Source organism: Emys orbicularis, chromosome 1 (genome assembly GCF_028017835.1).
Source record: "Emys orbicularis isolate rEmyOrb1 chromosome 1, rEmyOrb1.hap1, whole genome shotgun sequence".
NCBI lineage: Eukaryota > Metazoa > Chordata > Testudines > Emydidae > Emys > Emys orbicularis.
In genome coordinates this window covers 343,554,774-343,580,823 of record NC_088683.1, presented here as the reverse complement: position 1 = coordinate 343,580,823, position 26,050 = coordinate 343,554,774, and positions in this window count along the sequence as shown.

Genomic DNA, 26,050 nt, shown 5'->3' with positions numbered 1-26,050 from the left:
TTTGGAACCCCCTTTCAGATAGTTGAAAGCAGCTATCAAATCCCCCCTCGTTCTTCTCTTCTGCAGACTAAACAATCCCAGTTCCCTCTGCCTCTCCTCATAAGTCATGTGCTCCAGCCCCCTAATCATTTTTGTTGCCCTCCACTGGACTCTTTCCAATTTTTCCACATCCTTCTTGTAGTGTGGGGCCCAAAACTGGACACAGGACACACAGTTAAAAGCGTATGTTGCTTTAACGGGATGTAGGTCAAATGCTGAGAGATGCTGAGCAGCTGCAACACCCACTGGAGGCACAGGTTCACCGGTCATTGATTTCAGTGGGAATTACAGGTGCTGAGAATTGTTGACCTATGGGCCAGACTTCTCTAAGGCCTATTGCTTGCTTATGAGCTAAACTCCCAGAGTGCTCCAGCAGACACACTAAGAAGGGGAAAATAGCTTGCCTGCAAATTACCCAAAAAAAGATCTGCCAAACTTTACAAGAATTGTTAAGCAAGGGTTATTATTTTTAGAAGTACTAAAAATTGTAATAGACGTTTTGGCTAGCAGAATTTAATATGTTACACCAGATACACAGATTTTTCAGTTATACTGGAAATTTATGAATAAAAAATAATTTTGAACCTTGCTAAAACCCTCATTGGTAACAAACTGGTAACAGCATCTCTCAACATTTGATCCATTTAGTCACTGATATGGGCTGCACGCAGAAAAGGGATTAAAGGATGGTAAAATAATCCAGTCAACTTGGTTTTGTGGAAAATAGGTCTCGTCAAACAAACTGGATATTGTTTTTTTATGAGATCACAAATGTGGTTGATAATAGTAACTGTATTTACATAATAGACTTCTGTAAGGCCTGGTCCACACTAACCCCCCACTTCGGACTAAGGTACGCAAATTCAGCTACGTTAATAACGTAGCTGAATTCGAAGTACCTTAGTCCGAACTTACCGCGGGTCCAGACGCGGCAGGCAGGCTCCCCCATCGACTCCGCGTACTCCTCTCGCCGAGCTGGAGTACCGGCGTCGACGGCGAGCACTTCCGGGATCGATCCCAGAAGATCGATTGCCTGCCGCCGAACCAGGAAGTAAGTGTAGACGTACCCTAAGACATTTACCTTAGTCCTTGTGAAGTGGGTTGACTCACCGCTGGCGCCTCCTTGTGGCCAGGCATGGCATAGCAGCTCCCTCCCCACTGGATGTCTCCTACTGACAGCTGCTCCATCTTTGTGGTGATGTGCCTCTTCCTGTGACTTGGCCCTCTGGCCAGGTCACTTTAAAGTCTCTCTCTTTCTAGGGTAGTCTATTAATAAAAATGCAAAGGGAACTAATACAAATAAACCGAGCTACTAAGAAGTAGAAGGGAATGATTCCCTCTCAGTGTGAATCAGTATCTGGCCCTCCCTTCCCTCAGGAAGGGGGTCTTCGGGTAGCGGTCATCTGGGAAGCTCCAGCCAGGGCCGGCTCTAACTTTTTTGCCGCCCCAGGCAAAAAAGAAGAGCGCCGCCCTGCCGTAACACCCCGCCCCCCCAGTGCCACGCCGCCGCCCCCCCCCCGATTGCCGCGCCGGGCCGCCCAACCCCCCGCGCCTCCCCCCGAGCGCTGGGTCGCCCAAAACCCCCGGAGCGCTGGGCCGCTCAAACCCCCGAGCGCCGCGCCGGGCTGCCCGAACCCCCGCCCCCCCCCCGAGCGCCTCGCCGGGCCACCCAAACCCCCGCCCCCAGCACCGTGCCGCCGAAGCCCCCGCCCCCCCTGCGCCGCGCCACCAAAACAAAACAAAAAACCCTCAAGCGCCACCCCGTGAACAAAAACAAAAACACCGCGACTGCCCCCCGCCACTCCAACATTGGCCACCCCTTATAAGGTGCCGCCTCAAGCACGTGCTTGGTCGGCTGGTGCCTGGAGCCGGCCCTGGCTCCAGCCTCCAGTCAACCCTTTCCTCGGGAGCTGCAGGTCTGTTCTCTCCCCTGGTCTGCCAATAAGGGAGCCGCTCTGCCCCCCTTTTAAGCTCCTCCTCCAGCTTGTGCATGCCTTGCAGGTGTGGCAAGGTGGAGCAGTGGTGCTGGAACTAAGGATGCTGGGGGTGCTGCTGCACTCCCTGGCTTGAAGTGGTAATAACAAACACTAAATATATGGTTTCCATCATCAGCACCCCCACTAAAAATTTTTTTCCAGCACCCCTGAGGAGGAGCTGCCTGAGTCCCGAGCTGCTCCTTAATTCCCTGCTGTCCAGTGAGGGATTTGTAAACCTCATCACACACCCTCCCCCTCAAGATGGCATCTAGGAAACCAGGGCCAGCAGATTGCTCTACCCCTTGGAAAGAAAATCAACACTTTGGTGAGCATTTCCAGCTCTATGCTGAATTTGGAAGGTGCACAGCTGGAGGGACAGATATCAGAACATAAGCTGGGGGCCTCGTGTCTTTCATGGTGATTAACCAGCTCAAGGGAGCATGGTCGGTGATGAGCTTGAATGGATTTCCCAGGAGGTAATATCAAGAAGAGTACATGACCCATTTCATGGCCAGTTCTTCCTTTTCTATCACAGAATATGCCTGTTCCTGAGGGAACACTTTGCGGCTCAGATAGAGCACAGAGTGTTCCTCTCCATTTGCTTCTTGGGACAGTCCTGCACCTAGGCCCACTTCTGAGATATCGGTTTGCAAAATGGACTCTTTTGAGAAGTCAGGACTGAACAGGACAGGCTCTTTGCACAGATGGTCTTTCAACTTCTGAAAGGCCTTTTTCACAGGCCTAAAACCAGGGAACCTTCTTGGGGCTACTGTCCTTAATTAGCTCTGTTAGGGGAGCTGATATTACTGAAAATCTTGGCAAATAATTGGTAATAACCTGCAAGCCCCAAAAACCTTTGGACTTTCTTCATGGCTGGAGAAGAGCATGTTTTGAGGGCCTGGACTTTGTCCACAAGGGGATGGACATTGCCATTCTCCAAAGTATGTCCCAGATAAACGCTTTCTTCTTTCCAAATCTTACACTTTGCTGGGTTTACAGCTAGCCCAGCTCCCGCACCCCCACCCCCCAGTAGTGATTGACGTACAGCAGTGACTTGTGGTAAATATTCCTCCCAATCTCAGCTGGAGATAACCACATCATCTAAATAGACTGCAGCATAAGACCATGTGGTTTAAGAACTCGATCGATGAGCCACTGGAATATCGCTGGGGCACTGTGGAAGCCAAAGGGCATAGTCCTAAACTGATAGAGGCCAAACGGTGTGGCAAAGGCAGTTTCCTCCCATGATTCTGCTGTGAGTGTGATCTGCCAGTCTTCCGTGGTTAGGTCTAACGTGGTGATATATCGGGCCTCACCTAGCTGGTTTAGTAGTTTGGTTAGTCTTTCTCTAGTGGGTACAAGCACTCTGCCTACAGCTCAAACCAGGGGTACTGCTCTGCTCATTATGAGTCTGTTAGCTCCCTGCTAACCCCCAGTAGTTGGCCTGGCTCGTCTTCCTTCTGATCCTTGATGAAGACAGTCCTTCTAGTTAGGATGTCCCTCTCCTGTAGGGGGGCCAATGTCACTTTGTTATTAGGTGGCCCTTCTGGGGGAACTTCTCCTTGGCCGGATCCCCTGTCTCCAGGGCCCAGCTCCCCACCTACACCTGCCAACATCACAGGTTTTGAGAGCCCATCTCCCAGAGTCCCCTCAGTTAATTCCTGTGGGGCTGGTTTAACCTCCCTCAGTACCTCAGAGTAATCTTACCAATCCTGACCCAAGATAATGAGGTAGGCTAGTGTCCAGGCCAGCCCCATTTACAAGGGACTTCATGTTTTCACCTACAGCCAAGTGCATGCGTGTAGTGGTATAGGGTTTAATGTCTCCAGGAATACGCTGTAGAAAGATAGGCTCCCTGGGGAGCCTTAGGCTTTGGGACCAAGCTGTCCCAGACCAGGATCTGCCCTCACCTGGACTCTGTCTCTGTTCCATTTATCTGAACAGGGCCCATTACTTTAGCTGGGGTTTGCCTAGGGTACGTCTTTCCTCAGGCCACATCTCTCCATAACCACACTCCATATAGGGGCAATCATGATACTGATGATCTGGGCACCCACATAAAAAACAACCCCCCACTGCTGGCTGAGTGGGTGCTGGCCCTGGGCCTAATGTTTGAGGTAGCCCTTCCCTGTGTGGCTGATCTGCTCCTACTCCCTTGCATTCCTGTGGAGATGTCCCAGAGGTCCCAGGGGTCTCTGTGTGGGCTGGGGCATGAGATGCTGGGATTTCCCAATGGAGGCCAGACTAAGGCCGAACAACCTGTTGGGCCCCTCAGAGGCTGGTGCTGCTGAGACCATATTGTGCGATCGCTGATTTACCTGGGTGAGTTTTTCCTTGAGTCAAGGGGCCCCCTTGGCTCAGGCAGTTGCTCATGTGATGTTGCCAGAGCTTTTTCTGCAGCTAGATTATTTTCCATCAGACAACACTAGGTAGAGACTCTGGTCAGTGTTTGAGCACCCAGTCTCTATCCCCAGCTGGATGTACGCAGGCGAACTGCTCCACCACAATGAGCTCGGCCACCTCAACTCCATCCCGAGTCACCTGGTTTCAGGTCTTCAGCCCAGGTCTCTTAATTTCTGGGCTACCATGCGAGGCTGGGGATATTTCTCCCCACGGAACTTCTGTCAGAAGTTCTCGTCCAGAATGTCAAGGTGGTCGAGTACTACCACTTTCACCTGGGCATAGTCTTGGGCAGATACTGTGTTCAGCTCCCTATATGGGCCTGCGCTGGTCCCGTTAGGTAAGCTCGGCCACCACTGGCTAGGTGGCCACTGGGCTGCCATTGCCTCTCATTCAAACATTAGCAGGAAAGCCTGCAGGTTGTCCCTGGAGCCCATCTTTGTGAGATTCACTTGCACAGGCAAGACCATGGGGCCTATAGCCCCCGGAGGAGAAACCCCAGGAGATCCTGTGGCTGCATTAGGACCAGTACCTGTTGGACCAGTCTTTGCTGCTGTTCCTATTGTTGCACCCCCAAGTCCTGGACCAGTGTTGCTGCTGGGCAGCCATGTGTTGCAAGAGTTGTTGCTGCTGCTGTTGCCGCACTGCCTGTTGCTGCTGCTGGTTCTCACTTATCCACGAGACAAGATGCTCTAGATCAGGGGTGGCCAAACTTACTGACCCTCCGAGCTGCATATGACAATCTTCAGAAGTTTGAGAGCTGGGGCGTGCCTGCTGTGGCTTGGAGCTTCTGCCACATGGGAGGCACCTACCAGGGCTCAGGGCTTCAGCCCCACTCCTGCTGAAGTCCTGAGCTCCTCCTCGCCATGCAGAAGCCCCTACCCCACCACCCTGCTTCAAGGCAAAGGTCCTGAGCTCTCCCTCCACCCCTCCCCCCAAGTCAGGTAGGTGGAGAATGGGGGTAGGAGAGGCTCCACGAGCCGCACTTTAACTGTAAAAGAATTGCATGCAACTAGCGAGCAACACTTTGGCCACCCCAGCTCTAGATCCATGTTGTCTGTCCTACCAACCAATGCCTTTAGGTCTAGGGTGTTTGACCGTCTGGGTCAGTCAGTCCTCCCTTCTCTCTAGGCATGGGAAGGGTGCCGGCATTCTCCACCAGTTGTGAAGGTGTTGACTCACTGCTGGCTCCTCCTTGTGGCCAGGCCCGCATAGTAGCTCTCTCCCTGCTGGGTCTCCTGATGATTGCTGCTCCACCTCTTCAGTGACCTGCAATCACTTTAAAAGTTTCTCCCCTTCCAGAGTAGTCAAAAAGCAAGGGGGAATTATGCAAATAAATTGTTAATAAGAAGTAAAGGGGAATGATTCCCTCTCAGGGTGCATCAGCATCAGGCTGGGGCCGTCAGGCAGTGGTCATCTGGAAAGCTCCTTCAGTCAGTCAGCCCTTTCCTCAGAAGCGGAGGGCTCTGTTCTATTCTCTTCTCTGGTCTGCCAACAGGTGAGCTGCTCTGCTCCCCCTTTTAAGCTCCTCCAGTCCATGCATGCCCTGCAGATGTGGTGGGGTGGAGCTGCCTGAGCCCAGAGCAACTCCTCAGCTCCCTTGTTGCCCAGTGTGGGCTCTGTGTACCCCATCACAGTGGTAAATAATGATTCAGACACGTCAGTTATAAAAACCAACCTGGATCACTTAGCATGGTGGACTCATCTGAACAACATGCATTTTAACAGAGCCAAATGCAAGGTAGTACTTCTGTGGGGAAAAGGAATGTAGGCCACACTTACAAGATGGAGGACTGTATCCTGGAATGCAGCAACACTGAACGACTTAGGGTCAGAGCAGGTAACCAGCTTAGAACAAGCTTCAAGAGTGAGTCTGTATGTGAAAAGGCAGGTGCATACTTGGATGTATAAGCAGGGGAATATCAAGTAAGGGTACGGAGGGTGGTATTCCCATGGTGTGTGGCATCAGCGAGACCATTACTGGAATAATGTGTCCAGTTCAGGTGTCCACATTTCAGAAAAGGATATTGAAAAATTGGAAAGCATTCAGAAACAAGCTACAAGACTAATTTGATATTTGGAAAATATGCCTTATAGTGAGAGACTAATATTTGATTTGATTTCAGTCTACAAGTAACTACACGGAGATGAGATTTCTGATAGTAGACAGCTCTTTAATTTTACAAAAAAAAGGCATAACAAGAGCCAGTGATGGGAAGTTGAAACTAGACAAATTCAAACTAGAACTAAAGTGCAAATTTTTAACAAGGAGAATAATCACCCATTGAAACAACTTACCTAGGGACATGGTTGATGCTCCATCACTTGAAGTCTTTAAATTAAGACTGGATTTCTACCTAAAATATATGTGTTAGTTCAAACAGAAATTATGGGTTTGATGCAGAAATTACTGGATGAGGTTGTTTGGCCTGTATTATGTAGGAGGTGAGACTACATGATCATAATGGTCCCTTCTGGCCTTAACATTTATGAATCTATTAATATAATATGGAGGTGAATGTATTAATGATGAGGACTGCCACAAATGTGGAAACTCTGTGGTATGTTCCTGGCCCACAGACTAACCTTTGGCCATTCCCACAATACATTGCCAAGGACCGTGCCTTTGCATGAGAGCACTTTTAAAGGATATTTTAATACTCTGGAGTTCGCAGGTGACACTAACTTTGTTTCTGATTGTGAGTGCTGGTTTATAACGTGTGATATTTCCATGTTATTTCATCTCTTTATTTATTTGTTTTTTATTTTATTTTGAATTCAGATTTGTAATCAAGTGAGGAAACGTCACCTTCCTGGCTGTGATTATGAAAGCATAAGCCTTCAAAAACAGTACTCTAAAATGCCTTTTGAGTGGATTTAGCATTTACAAAGGAATTACTCATAGTGCACTCGGCAGCAGGAATGAAAGCCTTTTCTAAATTGTCGGGGAAGATGTTTTGTTCACTCTTTTAATTTTTTTTATTTTTTGAGCCTGAGAGGTTTTTGACATTAGATGACTGTTTTGATGTGGTTTCTGCAGAGGATGCTAATTTTAAAGGTGGGGGGGGGGGGAAGGTAATGGAATTTATCAGCTGGAGGAAAATTACTCATCACTCACCATAACTGAGGGAAGACCAAAAACTTGGAATCATCAAAAGAATTGACTCAATAGAAGCTCAAACCTTGTCATGCTTTGACCCCAGAAAACTGCTTCGCCATATATGCAGGCATAGATAAATCATTCAAAGAGGAAATAAAATTTAGACTCCTGGCACTACACAGGTTAACAGATGAGTTTCAATATAGTGTTTTTAGACTTATCTGTAAAATCAGAGTGTGTGTTTCAATGTTGTAATATGGATGTGTTGAAATGGGTTGTATTTAAAACTCTGGTATCCACTATTAGTATTATTTGTACTATGGTGGTGCCCAGAGGTCCAAGTCAGGATTGAGGCCTCACTGTGTTAGATGCACCGCTACAAATTGCCTTGGGAAGTCGATTTTCTCACCCAGGTCCATGAAGCGAGGGGAACATTATCATGCTGCAGACAATTGTACCAGTCCTATGCAGCTGCAAGGGAGGGCTAGTGGATTTGATAGTGGATCCATGACTGCGAAGCACTTCAGCATCCTCTTTACTCAGAAAACGTTAGCTGCCTAAGGTGTTGTACGAGCACGTGAGGACAGATCTTGGGGCCTGTGGTCCAAAATTACAGGCCATTTACCACCACTTGACCATTGCGAGCATTACAGTTGCTATTCCAAGTAAATTGAATGTCTAGATGTCCCTAGAGGTCAACAAGCCCTTATCAACTTGAGCAGGTCTGGCCCTCTCCAGCAGAAGGCCGTGGCTAGCATACACACTGGCCCTTGCACTACACTCTGCTAGACTAGGTATTACTATTTGGAATTTTAAAATGATCTCGAAGTACGAGAACAGTTTCTGTCTGTCGTCATCTTTGTCTGTCTGACTCATTCCTGCAGGGTGCCTACCACTATGTGCGGTGCCTGATGTGAAGGTGACATAGAGTTGACCTTAGTCTGTGCAGCATTGCTGGCATTGTACTCCATGCTGATTCATGATCTCCCCTAAGGTGTTCACATAGCTATTGACCATATTTGGGGAGAGGATGGCTGCCTGGGCAATGCCCTAGGTGGGATGTCTGCAAATGGAGGTACAGGTGGATGATTTTTGGCTCCCAAAGAATGCTGAAAGGGATTCCCTTCCCTTAGTCACTGTGAACTAATTGAATCCTTGAGCTGTGCTAGCCTCCATTTCTTTGTCATATACCTCCTCTCCTCCCACCAGGGATCGCGAGCAGCCCTGACAGGTTGCAGCATGTCTCCACCTACCAGGAAGCAATGAGGCAAGAAGACCTGTCAGCTTTGTCTGGTGCAAAGTCATCAACCTGCCCACCTGATTCCCTCTTCAATTTTCCCATCTCTTTTGCCTGGGAGGATAGAGCCTGCGTCAGTCCCTGCTTTAATTCTTGGCTGCATGTGCGTATGCTTTTACTAGCCCTAGCCCGCCTGTCTGTTTGAAAAAACAAAAGACTATGTAAACAAAGTGGAGAGAAGAAAAGGAAAGTCCAGGGAAATAATAATAATAATAATAATTAATAATCTCTAGCTCTTAGCTATGCAGTGTTTTTCTAGCCATGTTGGTCCCAGGATATTAGAAAGACAAAGTGCATAAGGTAATATCTTTTATTGGACCAACTGCTGGTGGTGAGAGACAATCTTTCAAGCTACACAGAGCTCTTCCTCGAGAGCTGCTGAGTGTCTGTGCACCCTGTTCTTATCACAGGTCCCTGACGCCTCCAGTCCATTGTCCTGCTGCAAAACCATGCTAAGTTCCCATGTTCAGCCCGCCTGAGCCTCCCTCTTAAGTGATAATCGTTAGGTTATTTGAGGTCCCAGTTGTCTTTTCTGGGTCCTCCGTTGATATGTGTTAATTCCATCTGTTGATGGCTCATTCAGACCATCCCAGCCAGCCATGTGACCCAAATGCCTTCCCTCTCATCCAGGAGAAGCACTTTAACCTTTCTGCACCACTGCAGAGCAATACCAAGCCAAATGGGTCAACTGACATGCACATTGTTCATAAAAATATTACAGAGAATTCCTACCTCCATCACACCAGCATCGTAGCTTCTGGGCAGCTTCTCCCACTTTGGGCTTTTTGGAGCCCTGCAATGTTGTATGTGGAGCTGGCTGAGAGAGGCTGTCATGGTACAAGTGTCTTTGATAGAGCAGGATCTCCTAGCTCCTTGCCCTAGAACTGGGAGCACTATTCTCACAGCTGAAATATTTTGGAAATCTAAGGGCTTAACAGCTCACCCTTTGCTATCACCTTGATATGGGAACACATTCTCCTCTTGGGTACAGGCACTGCAAGGGGAAGGCTGGCTGTGAATGGCTGTATTCCAGACTCTCTTTGGGGCAGTGCTGACAAGAGTCCAATATGATGGCAAGGAGTTTTGATGGCACAGCACCATTTCCTCTTCTTGTGCTTTGCACTTGAGGGCTATGTGCTGTCTGCAATGTTGCATTGCTTCGAAGGTAGCACCTTGCTGCCTCTGTGCATGTCAAGAAGGGGAGCACCAGTCATGGGTTCATTGAATGCACTGAACTGAGCCTTGTGGACTAGATTCTAGGCCTCAAAGCCTTCAACAGATCCGTGCAGCAATACGGACACCCAGGCTGTATTACTTTGTTGGTAACGCAGTTTTGCCCTGAACATTACTGCTGAGGGTGGGCAGGAGGGTTGGGCTAGGCACTTGGTTTATTTTCTTTTGCTTGTCTTGGTGACACTGACTTCAGAGCTAGGAACTTGGGTGGAGAATTTCAGAAGCACAAATGGTAGTGAGCAAATCAATGGGAATGATCACCCGCTCCTTCCAAAACTTCCCCCCTTAGTGTTGGACAGCACTGTGGATGTCTCGAGAGGCTGAGTTGTTGTGGCATAGGTGGGCCAAGGAGTTTTTATAGCATGTTGTGGGGGGGTAGAGGGGGAACTCAGAAAGAAAAAGTTTGAGAACCTCTGTTCTAGAGCATATCCAGTTGGACAGTGCTGGAGAGAAGTGTTGGGTTGCCATTTTGAGCAAAGGCATCACAGTTTATTTCTTAAAGATGCGGAGTTCAGCAATTTAAGTAGCCCAAGAATCCAGTCTAGTTCATTAGGTAGGGTCACATCCCCATATGGTCTAGATATAGTTCTTTTCCATTTTGGGAGAACTCCAGTTAATTTGGATGTTTCCTCCAGTTGGGGCTCAGGTTCGCTACTGATGGCTTAGGAGTTTTTCTGCTGAGTGTTTCTGTTTTTTCCTGGCTCACTCAGAGCTTGAGGCTGGTCTGCATTTTTCAGCCAATTCAGAACCATGATTGTACACACATTCTGCAGCTGGAAAGAGCTTTAGTTCTATGGGGTCAGAAGGGTAAAATAAGCATAGTCTGTTTCCACAGAGCAAAATCTCTATTTCTCTTCCCAGGAGAATAGTCTCTCTTTTTATTAAGGTCTTTCCTGAAGGAATTATCTCTTCCTGTCTTCCTGGGCATGGTTTGAAAGCTTTGCTCCAAGGATGGGTTAACTTTTCTTGTTGGGCGCAGACCAGAATTCACCCTTCTGTGCCCACACCATCACCAGCACCACCATGGCATATCCCAAAGGGATATAGCCTCCTTGCAAATCAAGTGCCATCTGGATTGATCCCTGACAAGGTGCTTATGGTGGTCTGGCTGGATGTTCAGTTTATGTGCCTCACTAACAATCTCACCATGCCGCTGAAGCTTTTGGTGCCTGCATGATTGCCAGCCAAGCAGTGCCATTCTTTGGTCAACATTCCGCTCTACTCTGCACTGGTTAGGCCTCAACTGGAGTATTGTGTCCAGTTCTGGGCACCGCATTTCAAGAAAGATGTGGAGAAATTGGAGAGGGTCCAGAGAAGAGCAACAAGAATGATTAAAGGTCTTGAGAACATGACCTATGAAGGAAGGCTGAAAGAATTGGGTTTGTTTAGTTTGGAAAAGAGAAGACTGAGAGGGGACATGATAGCAGTTTTCAGGTATCTAAAAGGGTGTCATAAGGAGGAGGGAGAAAACTTGTTCACCTTAGTCTCTAAGGATAGAACAAGAAGCAATGGGCTTAAACTGCAGCAAGGGAGGTTTAGGTTGGACATTAGGAAAAAGTTCCTAACTGTCAGGGCGGTTAAACACTGGAATAAATTGCCTAAGGAGGTTGTGGAATCTCCATCTCTGGAGATATTTAAGAGTAGGTTAGATAAATGTCTTTCAGGGATGGTCTAGACAGTATTTGGTCCTGCCATGCGGGCAGGGGACTGGACTCGATGACCTCTCGAGGTCCCTTCCAGTCCTAGAATCTATGAATCTATGAAAAAAACATGCTTTGGAATTCATTGGTGTTCCAGTCTAATAATATGCCCATAACAAGAAAGCCACCAAAACCAAACCAGTGCTGATGGAGGCACTACACCTGTTTAGCAAGCATTCCAGCAACAGCAGAAGATCACATTGCACACACTGAAGAAGCCTACAAACAATAAGGAGCCTCTAGATGGCAATCTAACTTTTTATTTTCTCTACTATCTGACAGATGATTTTCCCCCTTCCCCTGTGCCGCCCTGCAGTATTGAGAGCAAGTAACCTCAAGAGTACTGAATCCCAGGCACAAAGTATTCTCTGTCTTAACCATTAAGATGTTTCTGTTGTTGTTAAAAATAAAATCTCAGTATAAAGAGACCTGAAAGCATTATTTCCTGTCGTTAATTTTACAAGTAAAGCAGGACACAGAAGAAGTTTTGCTGCAAGGGCGAAAAATATCATGGAAGCACGGCTGGTATTAGATAGCTCCTCAGTATGAGTCTACCTCAGAGAGTTCGTTTTAAGAGGTTAGTCACAGAGGTACCAGCAGCATCTTTTGCTTTTGATGTAATGATTGTTTCCTGCAACAAAAATATCTATCTATGGTAATTCTCTAAACTGGGATTTGGCTGTTCTGCATATAATGTATAAAACCAAATAAAAAGCAATTGCATTGCACTGAAATTAGCACAGCAAGTTGCATATGTATATATACTCCTGGGGGAATTCTGTGCCAAAATTTTCAAAATTCTGCATATTTTGTCAAAATAACACAGTGTAATCATACCAGTTTCAATTATTTTGGTGATTTGTTTCAAAATACCTGTCAGCAAGTGTGTCTGTAACAATACAGACAACAAAAAAGATTCAGGAAATGTTTTTTGATAAATAGATTCCTTACTAGGCATATTAATGCAGAACTCTGAGTAATAATTCATTTAAACTACAATGCAGTAAAGTATTTCCTGCACTCCTCAGAAGCAGTGCAAAGGCTTAGGGGAGTCAGGGGTAATGGAGGAGCCGAGGAAGAGGGAAGTAATTGCTGAGAAGAAGCCTGGGAGTGAACCTGGAGGGTTGTTGGGTGTGGGTAGGAAAAGAATGGAACAGGGTTGGGGTTTTTTTGGGGGGGGGGGGAGGAATTGTTAGGGAGTTGGAGAGACTCCCCCATGCAGACCCTGTCTGGCCCCTTGCCTCTCCCATACAGTCAGGCACATCTGCTCCTGTCCCCATGTGTCCCTGCAGTCTCACTCAGCCATCCCCCTCCCACCATCCCCATTCAGCCCCTGCCCCTATCTGTCCCCCCTACTAGCCCTTCTGAACCCCAGTCTATGTGATGCCCCAACAACCCCATGTGCCCCTCTCTGTCCCCCTCATATCCCGTACCTCCTTACTTGGCCCCATGGGCAGGGTGCAGTGAGGAATGCAAACAGTGCTCCCTCCCTATCTGCGCCTGGCTGCTACAGCTGGCTGCCCTCTTTTCTGGCACCATAGCAGCCCCTGGTGGTCTAAAGGCATAATTGCAGTGCTTCTCCAGCAGAATGTATTTTCTACAGAGAAAAAAAAAATCTACGGGGAGACATGAATTCTATGCCTGTGCATTGGCGCAGATTTCCCCTAGACGTAGTATATAGTATCTTAAGATTTCTGGTGTATATTGTTTTCCCAAGGTGGAATTCTGTTCTCAGATCCACATGTACCAGTAATATCTCTATAAATAGAGAGATAGGTACTGTGTAAAATCTGCCAGTTCCCCCCCGAACCTTGTGATTCATAGATTTTTAAGGTAAGAAGGGTTATTATGATCATCTAGTCCAGTGGTTCTCAAACCTCATTGCACTGTGACCCCCTTCTGACAACAAAAATTACTGCATGACCCCAGGTTGGGGTACTGGAGCCTGAGCCCACCCATAGCCCCACCACCCTGGGCTGGGGGGCCAAAGCTGAAGCCCAAGGGCTTCTGCCTTGGGCAGGGGGCATGTAACCTTGGCCCACCTGCCCAGGGTTTTAATGAAAACGTTTGAAAAAATAAAAAACTTTCATTTCATTTCAAATTTTCCATATTTTTTTATTAACAAAACCAATTGTTTCAGTGCTGTAATGTGACAGGGAGCACAGATCCCACACCAGACAGGAAGAGGCTAAGGAGTTGCTATAGGCTTGAGTAGACCTGCTCTGCCACATCTGCCCAGCATGTGAGGATTGGAGGAAGAGTTCCAACAGGGAGAAGCCCAGCTCAGTAGGCAGCAGCTCTAGGATGGGGACAGATCTCTAGTTCCTCCAGCTCCCAGTGAGAGGCCTGATGGAGGGCACAGCCTGCTCCCATGCCTACAGACTGTCTAAGCACCCTGACAGAAAGCTGGGCTGGACTCTAAACAATCACCTTGAAACACTTTATGGGGGTTGATCAAGTGACATTGAGTTAGACTGCAGCTTGCCCAAGGCCTTGGTGGGAGGGATAGCTCAGTGGTTTGAGCATTGGCCTGTTAAACCCAGGGTTGTGAGTTCAATCCTTGATGGGGCCACTTAGGGTTCTCAGGTAAAATCAGTACTTGGTCCTGCTAGTGAAGGCAGGGGGCTGGACTCAATGACCTTCAAGGTCCCTTCCAGTTCTAGGAGATAGGATATCTCCATTTAAAAAAAAAAAAAGGCTTCCCAGAAGGAAGAGGTGCTGTTTGAAACTGTTCCTTTTCTTCCCTGCCTTCACCATTATTTTTGTTTCCTCTGAACCCTAGAAGTGGTAAACTCTAGAGGGATTCAACTGGAGGAATGAGTTTCTGTTCTTGGGCTGATGATGCCAACTGCCCCAAACCAGACGAGAGCCTGAGTAAGTGCATGACCCTCTCTCCCCCCAAGGGAGTGCTGCAGAGGGACTAGATCCTTGATGAGGGGCAAAATAAAACTTTCTTTCATTTCTTTTTACTCCCTTTCCTCCCCCCATCTTTATTCCAGTGAGAAAAAATATAAAAGTGTGTGTGTGTGTGTATGTGTGCGCGCGTGGTTGTCGTGGTTCCCTGGGAAACTAAACAATTGTTTTAATCAAAAGAAGTCCCTTTTTTGTGTGTGTGTGTGTGGTCCAAAATGAATTTTGTAAAGGTCACAGTGCAATAATGAGCTGATAAAGGTGTTTCTTAAACTAATTTCCATTCTTGGGGGGAAATAAGTACTGTGCATGGGGCTGCGATCTGTGGATGGGCAGGCAAAAAGAAGGTGTCTGTGGCCCCTCCCCCAAGGAGCAGCTTAAGTCTCCTCTTTGGAGTGTGCTGAGTGGAGTGGCTACTTCCTCTTCTTCACATGGGTTGGGTGCACGCTACTACAACACAGCAAATGCACCTATTGGTACTGTCTCTGAATGTTAGCAATAGTCACCATGTGTTGGAGAATAATAAAGAGTCTTTCACTTTCCATAAGTTCAGTTTTATTCCACACCCATGCAAACATATTTATGTATTGGTAACCTAGATTTCATACATACAGGGGAAAGTATCTTTAAAGGGGGGAGGAACAGGAAATTCACAAGCAGGTTTGCCAGTGAGGCTCTCCGAGCTGGGTGTATGTTCAGCTGTCATTGTGCGAAATGCCCCACAGGGTGGAGTGCCTGGGGTACTGCTGAGGCCCCTGAGGAAACCAGGCATGTGAGGGGAGGTGCAGGAAGGCAGTGCTGTATGGGCTGCAGGGGGAGGCGGGCCTGGGTATGTACAGCCTGAAGTTCAATCAGGAACTGCAATATGTCTTTGCTCCCCGAGCAGCGTTGTCATCTGTTCCTGCCCCTGATTCCTATCCTGACTACCCCTCTGCAATTTCTCCCTGATTCCCTCCCGCTATGCTCTCTGCTCACAATCCGAAGCACCAGATGACTGCAACACCTCCTTGAACATGTCTGCCTTACTCCTCCAGTTTCTTTTCCTTATCTGAGGCTAGGTCTACACTACAGCGGGGGGTCGACCTAAGATACGCAACTTCAGCTACGTGAATAGCTTAGCTGAAGTGGCGTATTTTAGGTCGACTTACCTGGCTGTGAGGACAGCGGCAAGTCGACCGCTGCCGCGCCGCCGTCGACTCCGCTGCCGCCTCTTGCCGCGGTGGATTTCCGGAGTCGACGGCAGAGCGATCAGGGATCAATTTTATCGCGTCTTCACTAGACGCGATAAGTCGATCCCCGATAGACCGATTGCTACCCGCCGATCCGGCGGGTAGTGAAGACGTGCCCTTAGTGAGGCATTCCGCCTGTGCACGAGAGACCATTAAGGACACATCTGCAGCTGCTAAAGAAACAATAGACGGAGGTGGTGTTGTCAGTGCACTTACACCCTTGATCCAAACAAGTAACAAGCACATCTTTCTCACTTGCCCTGGGTGCCCACACAGCGCGGTGGTAGCCCCAGGGAGGAAGGGGTAAGTTGGGACAAAGGGGGCATAGCCATGGGGTATCAGTACCAGCGCAAAGGGCTACTGTACTGAATCCTGGCACTGCTTTTCACAGACGGGGTTGATTGCAGCTGATTTCTCACTCCTGAAGTTAACTGAGGCAGCAAGGGTCCAGCTCCTGTATGCCTGTGGTTGCAGACCAGGACCATATGCTGCTGCCCTGTGTGCTGCTATGGTGCCTGCTGAAGTAATTGCCGAGTGACATGGCAAAGTTTCCTACCACCGGGGGAGAAACAAAGCAGCCCTCCCAATAAACCTTCAGCAGAGGATTGCAGACTACCTCCAGGAAAGTTTCCTAGAGATCTCTATGGAGGAGTCACAGGACAGCCTTTCCGCAGGGCTCTCTCTGCCTAGCTGTACAGGGAAGTGAGAAGAAGAGAGCATCTGTACCTGTGTTGATTATTTCACTGCCTCTTGTAGCCCGATTACAAGAGCAGTCCATGACCCGATGTGTCCCTGCAGTAGTCAAGCAGAGAACTTACCAGAGGTTCCTTCCCCTGCATCAGGCTCACTAGAGCTTGACTGCTGGGACGGGCTAGAATGCTCAGGAGACAAAAAGAGATCCTGGCTCCCCACACCACTGGATCTCCCTGTTGCCTGTCCCCCATCCTCCTCTGCCTCCACTTCCTTGTCCAGCACGTCGTCCTCTGGGTTCACTCTGGTGGCCAGTGACTCCAGACGGGGCTCTTGGCGGTGGAGGCGGGGTTGCCACTGAGGATGGCATACAGCTCCATGTAGAAGTGGCATGTCTGGGGCTCCGCACCGGAGTGGCTATTTGTGTCTCTTGGCTTCTGGTATACTTTCCTCAACGCCATGATTTGTACGCGGTGCTGCAGCATGTCGCTGTCATCGCCCTTCTCCACCATGCCCTGAGCGATCTGGCCATAGATATCAACGTTGCTGCGGCTGGAGCAGAGCTGTGCCTGCACAGCCTCTTCTCCTCACAGACCCAGGAGATCCACCACCTCCCGTGTACTCCAGGCAGGAGCGCGTTCGCGGCATGGCGCCGGCATGGTCAGTTGCTCTCCGTGCCGAGCAAACAGGAAGAGCAATTTCAAAACTTCTTGAGTCTTTAAAGGGGGATGGGCATTCACCTTTTACTCCTGAGGGAATTCTGCACCAAAAAAAAAAAAAATTATGTGCACAATGTTTTCAAATTCTGCAAAACTCTGCAAATTGTGTCGATAAATAAATGTGGAGGCTCCAGCATGGCAGTGGGGAGCACAGGCCAGTGGCTGCACGTAGGTGGGAGATCACCCTGCAGCTCCTCCCAGGACACAGACTCGGTGGTGAAGCTGCACCTGACTCAGACGCAGGTGAGGCTGCACTCAACTCTGACACAGTGCAAAGGCTGGGCTTGCCCCAGAAACACCCTCGGCCCTGCTCCTTCCCCTCAGGGGCACCAAGATAGCAAGGGAAAGGGACAGAGTTTTGCACACGCATGCCCATGCCTGGCTCCCAACCAGGTGTGGGGCAAACAGGCTTAGCTTGGCAGGATCCAAGTGTGGAGGGGCTCGGTGTGGGGTGAGAGGGTGCTGTGTGGGCAGCTCAGTGAGGGGTCTGGGAGCAGGAGGATCTGGATGCAGAGGGGCTCATTTGGAGGTTCTGGGGGCAGAGATAATGGGACTCTGCTGGGGGGTCCAGGTGAAGGTGGTTGGGGCTCAACAGGAGAGGTATGGGTGGGGGGAGCTCAGTGGGGGTGTCTGGGTGCTGGGGGAGTGGGGTTTAGTGGGGTAGTATGGGGGTCCGGGGTGAGGGGCCAGGTGTGGGGGGCTGGTCAGGGTGGTCCAGGTGCAGGAGACATGTGGCTAGTTTGGTGGGTGTTCAAGTGTGAGGAGCTCAGCAAGGGGTGGTCTGGGTGCAGGGGTGGGAATCTGGATGCAGGGGAGAGGGGCAGGGTGGGGGTCCAGATTAGCATGGGTGAGGCTTGGTAGGGTGGGGGTTCGGGTGTGGGAGGCTCAGTGTGTGGGGCAGTTCTGGGTGTGGGGGGGGGGTGAGGCTCGGCGGGGGGATCTGGGTATGGGGGGTCTGGATACACGGAGGTTGGGCGGACAGCGGTGCAGCTCTCCACACAGTGACCCCCCCATGGCTGAGGCCCAATGGGGGCGGGAAGTGTGTGTGTGGGGGGGTGCAGAGCTTCCTGTAGCTGAGAGAGGTTTCTGGGGGTGGGTCTGATCTGGCTCTGGCTCTGGCCCTTGCCCTGGCTGCTCCTGGAGGGGAAATGGAAGTCCTGTCCTCTTCCACCCCCATCCCAGCCAGGACCAGCAGTTAAGCCCCACACAGGGTAGGAGCCACTGGCTGGCGCATTCCCAACCCTGTCCCCCTGTGGTCATTTACCTCTCTGATGGCTGCTCCGGTCTACCGAAACAATGCACCCACACTGCTGGGAAGGGGTGCATGACCGCTCTTGTGGTTTCCCTTTGCTTCCCAGTCAGAAAATCATTTTTCTGCAGGGAAGCAAAGAAATCTGTGGGGGACATAAATTCGGTGTGCACGCACAATTCCCCCAGGAGTAACCTGTGTACCTGGCTGCAGGGCAGCAAAGTTCAAAACGGTGACCAGAGTGGTCACAGTGGGCATTGTGGGACACCTCCTGCAGGCCATTTAGGGCGACATAAGCAATGCAGGATCTACACTTACTCTGCGTCACTATAACTATGTCACAAAAAGCTCTATGCCTCTCATCCAGGTGGCTTTATTAGGTTGGTGTAGGAGGCGAGTTAAAGCAGTGGGAGGAGCATTGTACACCTCCGTAGTTAGATCAGCATAAGCTGCCTTACGTTGACTTACCTTTGTAGTGTAGACATGCCCCAACTTCCAAGTTAAAAGTCACATACAGTAACTCCTCGCTTAATGTTGTAGTTCTGTTCCTGAAAAATGCGACTTTAAGTGAAACGATGTTAAGCGAATCCAATTTCCCCATAAGAATGAATGTGCTTTTTTTTTTTGCCATACAGTACAGTACAGTACTATAGTTGGGAGGTGTCCCCGCCTTACCCCAGACAGGCACAGCCCACTGGCACTGGAGACAATGAGGCAGGCAATGAGGCAGGCAAGGAAGCTGAAGGTGCTGTAGGCTAGGAGAAGCACGTTGCGCAGCAGCAGTGGCAACTTCCCCTACTCTGCAAGCACCACGGGTGGGGGGGCTCAACCCTTGGCCCGCCCACGCCACCCCTTTCCCCAAGCCCCCACCCTTAACCTGCCTCTTCTTCCTCCCCGTTTTCTCCGCACGCCGCATCCTCGCTCCTCCCCCCTCCGTCCCATCCCTCCTGCCCGGGGCAATCAGCTGGCTTGCGGTGTTCAGGAGGCAGGAGGGAGGGGGAGGAGCGAGGACACGGCGCGCAGCCTCCTCCTCCCTCCCCCACCTCCTGCCCACGGCAATTAGTTGGTTTGCGGCGTTCAAGAGGCAGGGGAGGGAGGGGGAGCCTGTGTGCTGAGTCCTCGCTCCTCCCCCCTCCCTCCTGAATGCCGCAAGCCAGCTGCTTGCCGTGGGCAGGAGGCAGGGGGAGGAGGGGAAAGGCACTGATCCGTGGGATCTGCCAGCGGGCGGGAGGTGCTGTGGGGGGGGGGGGGCGTAGGGGAGCTGATAGGGGGGCTGCCACCTGTGGACAAAGCAGGCAGCCAAACGACGTTATAGCGAAGCATTGCACAACTTTAAATGGAGCATGTTCTGTAAGATCGAAACAACGTTAAGCGAGAGTACGTTAACTGGGGAGTTACTGTACTTCTGCATAAGGGAGTGGATGAGAACAAGAGGAAGACAAAAATATGCATTTTATTCCTCAAAGGAACTGGCTACCTATTTCTATGAAAAAAAGAACATGAACCAAAAAGAAATTTAGAAAGACCAAGTGATCTATCAAGTTCCTATTATATCAGTGACTGGTATGGCAAGAAAGCCCCTCTTCTGCATCACAGTTAAGGTTTGATTCCAGGCATCTGCTCTGACACTTGATTAGATGACTCATTAAATGCAGTGAGTTTCTGGCAGCAGAGGTGTGCTTTTTTTCCCCTTGGCAATACACTACATTATAGAGAATAAGTGGGCTTAAGGAGAGTGTGTGCGTCAATGGATTCTGCATGCGCTGAAAAAAAAATCATTTATTTCTTGCAGTTGTTTACAATAAGTTCTTGGAAGTGTTCATTCTTTTTCCTTACTGATTCTCTCCCCCTCCATCCTGGACTTATAGGGAAAATGTTAGTTACTGTAAGATTGCTCATTATTAAACACAAACACACACACAATCACAAAAACAATTCTATTAATTGAATTCTTACAAAACTTTAAGTTTAGGTCTAAATTATTTGACAAGGTCACTTGAAAAATCAAATTGTAAATGTCATTGCTAAATATATATTCATGCTTCAGTATCATGCTCTGAAAGGGCAAGATGTGGGGAGCAATACAGTTGTAAGATATATTTCAATCAGGGTCCTTGTAAGGCTCAGGAAATAGAGCCTTTAGTTGGGGGTTAGAATCATAGAATCACAGGACTGGAAGGGACCTTGAGAGGTCTTCTAGTCCAGTTTCCTGCACTTGTGGCAGGACTAAGTATTATCTAGACCAGGAGTGGGCAAACTTTTTGGCCTGAGGGCCACATCGGGGAATAGAAATTGTATGGTGGGCCATGAATGCTCAGAAAATTGGGGTGGGGTGCGGTTGGGCGTGCGGGTTCTAAGGTAGGGCTAGGGATGAGGAGTTTGGGGTGTAGGAGGGTGTTCTGGGCTGGGACCGAGGGGTTTGGAATGGGATCAGGGCTGGGGTGCGGGAAGGGATGTAGGTTCCGGCTGGGGGTGTGGGCTCTGGGGTGGGGCTGGGGATGAGAGGTTTGGCGTGCAGGAGGGTGCTCCGTGCTGGTATCGAGGGGTTTGGCGAGCGGGAGGGGGATCAGGGCTGGGGCAGGGGGGTTGGGGCGTGGGGAGAGGCTCAGGGGTGCAGGCTCCTAGTGGTGTTTACTTCAAGTGGCTCCCTGAAGCAGTGGCATGTCCCTTCTTAGGGTCCTATGCGTGTAGAGGCCCCCGACCCTCAGAGCAGGGCCATGCCGCGGCTTCCGGGAGCCGCGTGGTGCGGCCCACAACCTCGTGCCCCGGCTGGAGCGGGGCAGAGCCGCATGGTGCAGCACCCAACTCGGGGTTCCAGGCACAGAAGCAGGGCTGAGCCACGTGGTGCAGCCCCCGACCCGGCTCCCCAGCGGGAGCTCGTGGGCTGGATTAAAACGGCTTGCGGTCCAGATCTGGCCCACGGGCTGTAGTTTGCCCACCCCTGATCTAGACCATCCCTGATAGGTGTTCGTCTAACCTACTCTTAAAACCTCCAGTGAGGGAGATTTCACAACTTCCCTAGGCAATTTATTCCAGTGGTTAACTACCCTGACAGGACATTTTTCCTAATGTCCAACCTAAACCTCCCTTGCTGCAATTGAAGCCCATTGCTTCTTGTCCTATCCTCAGAGGTTAATAAGAACAATTTTTCTCCCTTCTCCTTGTAACAACCTTTTATGTACTTGAAAACTGTTATCATGTCCCCCCTGAGTCTCCTCTTCTCCAGCCTAAACATACCCAGTTGTTTTAATTTTTCCTCATAGGTCATGTTTTCTAGACCTTTAATCATTTCTGTTGCTCTCCTCTGGACTTTCTCCAATTTATCCACATCTTTCCTGAAAAGTGTCACCCAGAACTGTACCCAATACTCCAGTTGAGGCCTAATCAGTGTGGAGTAAAGTGGAAAAATTACATTTACTGGTCGTTTCTGATGACTGCTGTTAATAGCATTAAGGTCCCCAAATTATGAATATGATTTTATTTCCAGTGGCCAGTATCAAAGCATAATATTAACAACCTTGTAGCATATTACCCTGGATCCTACATCTCTCTGTGCTGCTACTGTGTATGTAACTGGATGATTATGCTGACAGCTATCGGCTGAATCACAGAGAAGTTTCATGGAGTTTAATGAGCAGATGGGACCTTTAGATCATCTAGTCTGACCTCCTATATATGACAGGCCACCGAATTTCACCCACTTGTCTCTGTATTGAGCTCAATAACTTGTGATTGACTAAAGTATATCTTCCAGAAAGGCATCAGGTCTTGATTTGAAGTATTAAGAGATGGAGAATCCACCACTTTTCTTTGTAATTCGTTCCAGTGGTTAATCCCCATCACTTAAAACTGTAATCAAGTCACCTCTCAATCTTCTTTTTGATAAGCTAAATAGATCAAGCTCTTTAAGTCTATCAGACCTGGTCTACACCTAACAATTAGGTCAACCTAGCTACATCGCTCAGGGCTGCGAAAAATGTTGTGACCTGTGCAATGTAGTTAGGTTGATCTAACCCTCACTGGAGACATGGCTAGGTTGACGGAGAAATCTTCCGTTGACCAAGCTACTGCCTCACAGAGATGTGGATTAACTGCATTGATGGAAAAACCCTTTCCTTTGATGTAGGAAGCATCTACACAACAGTGTTACAGCGGCATCACTGCAGCGCCGTAGCTGTGCTGCTGTAGCCACTGTAGTGTAGACATGGCCACACAGTAAGACATTTTCTCCAGCCCTCCAACCTCTTGAAATTTCTCAACATCTTTTTAATAATGGGGACACCAGTATCAGATGCAGCATTCCGGTATTGGTCTCACCAATACTATATACAGAGGTAAAATCACCTCCCTGCTCCTACTCCCCTGTTTATACATCCAAGGATCGCATTAGCCCTTTTGGTCCCAGCATTACACCGGGAGCTCATGTTCAGCTGCTTATCTGCTGCGACCCCTTAATCCTTTTCAGAGTCATTGCTTTCTGGGATTCCCCATTCTGCAGAACATGACACTATTACCATTATGTAGGCATGTTCCCCCTTCAACTCAAAGTCTTAGCAGTCTGGCTCTTTGGAGCTGAAAGACCAGAGTTCTAGCCCTGCTCCCCTGGTGAACGTGAGATTTGTCTACTAATAGTGTGTCTGATGTCAGCAGCACATGGATTTGTTTCAGACTGTTACCTGCACAGTGTTGTTGTCTGAATCACAGAGATTCATTATAATGCCAGTCTCCTTCCTACTTTTACTGCCCTGTAAGGCTTTGTTTATATATCTTCCTAATGGGCTCTCACTAGTATAACCTAAGCCTCATTTTTCTCCCTAGCTGATTTTCTAAGGAGACTCAGCTGTCATTTTTCATATCAGAGGAGATGCTGGAGGGAAAAAAATCTGACCTAGAGCCAGTGGCTTCACAATGGCTTTCCCAACGCCCGGGCCGAAGGCTTCTTGCTCTAGCAGCCAGTCCCTTGTGCAGCCTCACACTCTGTACCCTCTCTCCTGAAACATTCCAGGTGTAAAGCCATGAAGGACTTGTTGATTGTATCATGGACGCACACTCCTACACTCTAATCTATACATGCCCTTCCCTTAGCTAGACTGCACCCCTGTCATGGCAAATTGAGGAATGGATTATCTTTTAGTGTAAAAGACAATATTTACAGAAATGTAAATACGTGTGGCCAGATTTTTCAACCCTGCTCAGCACCCAGCAGCTCCCATTGTTCTCAGTGCCTAACTGAGAGCTGACCTGAACCCTACAAAACAGAAGTGAGGTCTTGCTGCATATTTTTGGACACTATGAATGTAAATATTTAGGGTCCAGTGTATGGTACTGTGGTGGGGCAGCTGCCCCACCCCCATGCTAGAAGGGGCTGCAGAAGGCCAGTGGGCCTGTGCAGACGAACAGCTAATAGGAAGAGGGCTTATTGGGAGCCAATCACAGCCAAGATGGGAGCCAGCCAATCAGGGACAGGCTCAGCCCTATAAGAAGGCTGCTCAGGGAGAGAGTAGTGAGTCTGTCCCAGGCCTTTATGGGGGAAGGTCTGTCTCCAGAGCAGGAGACCAGCACCTCGGACAGAGCAGTGCTGGGCAGGCTCAGGGGGGAGCACAGTAGGGCTCCGGCCCAATACCTGCCAGACTGCGGCCCTGAGAGAAAGGGCCTAGAGAGTGCGAGGGGCCAGAGGGGAAGTGGCCCAGGGACAGTTGGACAAGGGGAGAGAAGGAGGGCAGGGAGGCTGCCACTAGAGGGTCCCTGGGTCGGGACCCAGAGTAGTGGGCAGGCCTGGGTCCCCCCCCTTCCCCCTTGTACTGCACCTGGCCATGCAGTAGGGTGGCTGAGACACACTGCAACCGGCCCTTGAGACAAGAGGCTAGACTTTGGAGGTTGTGGTTGGCCACTGAGGCCAGTGCAAGGACTGCTGAACAACCGCCCCTTGGAAGGGGGTGAGGATGGACTAGGGGGCACTGCTAGAGGGCAGTGGCCTGAAGACGCCACTGCCGAGCGAGGAGCAACGCGGGTCCAGACATCAGTGAGAAAGAGATGACGGACGGGACACCACCAGCAGAGGACGCTCCCCATGGACTGAGCTAATTCCCGGAACAACCAGTGGGAGGCGCTGCAGTGGTGAGTCCCAACCCTGTCACAGGTACCAAAAATATTGCCATAAATAAATGTTATTCCCATGAGTTTAGTTCACTGTTTATCAGCTCAGGCACTTGGAACCAGGGATGATCCGCTGAGTTGAACATATATTTTCCACTAGGGAACGTTTATTTCATGCCCTAGAAACCAGTATATGTTGCTAAACTGGTTTTTATCTCCTAAATTCACAAGAAAGGTACAAACTTTATATTGGAGAGCTCCCCTTGTGAAGAGAGGCAGAGAGCGTGCAACTCAGTCAAATCCCGAACTTCCCCATCCTCCACGTGTACCTGCGGCCAGTAAGAAACGGAACACACAGCTGACTAAAAATAACTTGTGTGTCACTCTGTACCCCACTGGCAAACTCAGCAGCCGCATCTCTCACCAAAGGTCAAGTTACCTACTGAACGAGCTCAGAAAACGTACTTATAAAATGAGACAAGACGGTGGATACACCTACACTGGCAAACTACGTTGATTGTTACAGGGATTAAGGAAGAGAATCTAACCCTTCTCCCCTCCCCCCAAATGCTGTTGTGCCTCCTTCCCCCCCACATAGACACTACTAGTATATATGTTCATTGAAGGGCTCTACACGCTTGCTGTGCATGGAAGAACAGCATATTTATTCCAGCGCAAGTACAGTCAAGTCAGACATTTACATATAAGGGCATCTGAAGAATATAAAGAGGAAGAAGGAAAATGATAGGGGGGACTTGAGCCAAAAGGTGTTTTGCCATTGGCTGCAACGGGACTAGTATTAAACCCTTTATCATTTACTTTGCCAGTTCTCCTATTTCAGGGGTTTGCTGGCGCTTTCTTCCTGCGGGCGGCTTTGTACAGGAGAGATTGTCTCATTGACCCACCTTTCCCATTAAATCCCCACGGCTTGTGCCTCAGAATGTTTGCCACCCCCAGGCGGGTGTGCATGCAGGCTCCTGGTGGTCCCCACACCTGTTAGAAAATCTCTGTTCCGTTGGGTTTTGCTGAGATGTTGCCATTTTTAACCAAAGAATGTTGAGACCTCCAAGGGGTGAAATTTATCCTTAGAGGCCAACAGAAGACCTGTGTGCTGCTTAAGTCCTCACATAAGCCTGACTTAAGTGGCTTGCCCTGGCCATCTGCCCAGGGTGGATTTCATCAATGGAGAGTATCACTTAACCCACAAAAACTCATGTGTCCACTTCCTTAACATCTCTCTGATTTGAGGGCCTGTCCCATCGCTGGGGAAAACCTTCCTTTTTGAAAAATGAACATTTTAGTAGCTGAAAGGAAAATAAAAGTGGCATATGCTACCAGTTACAATTCTTTTATTCTCAAATTAAGGCACTGGTGTGGGGTGGATACATGCCAACAGCCTATGCTCATAAAGA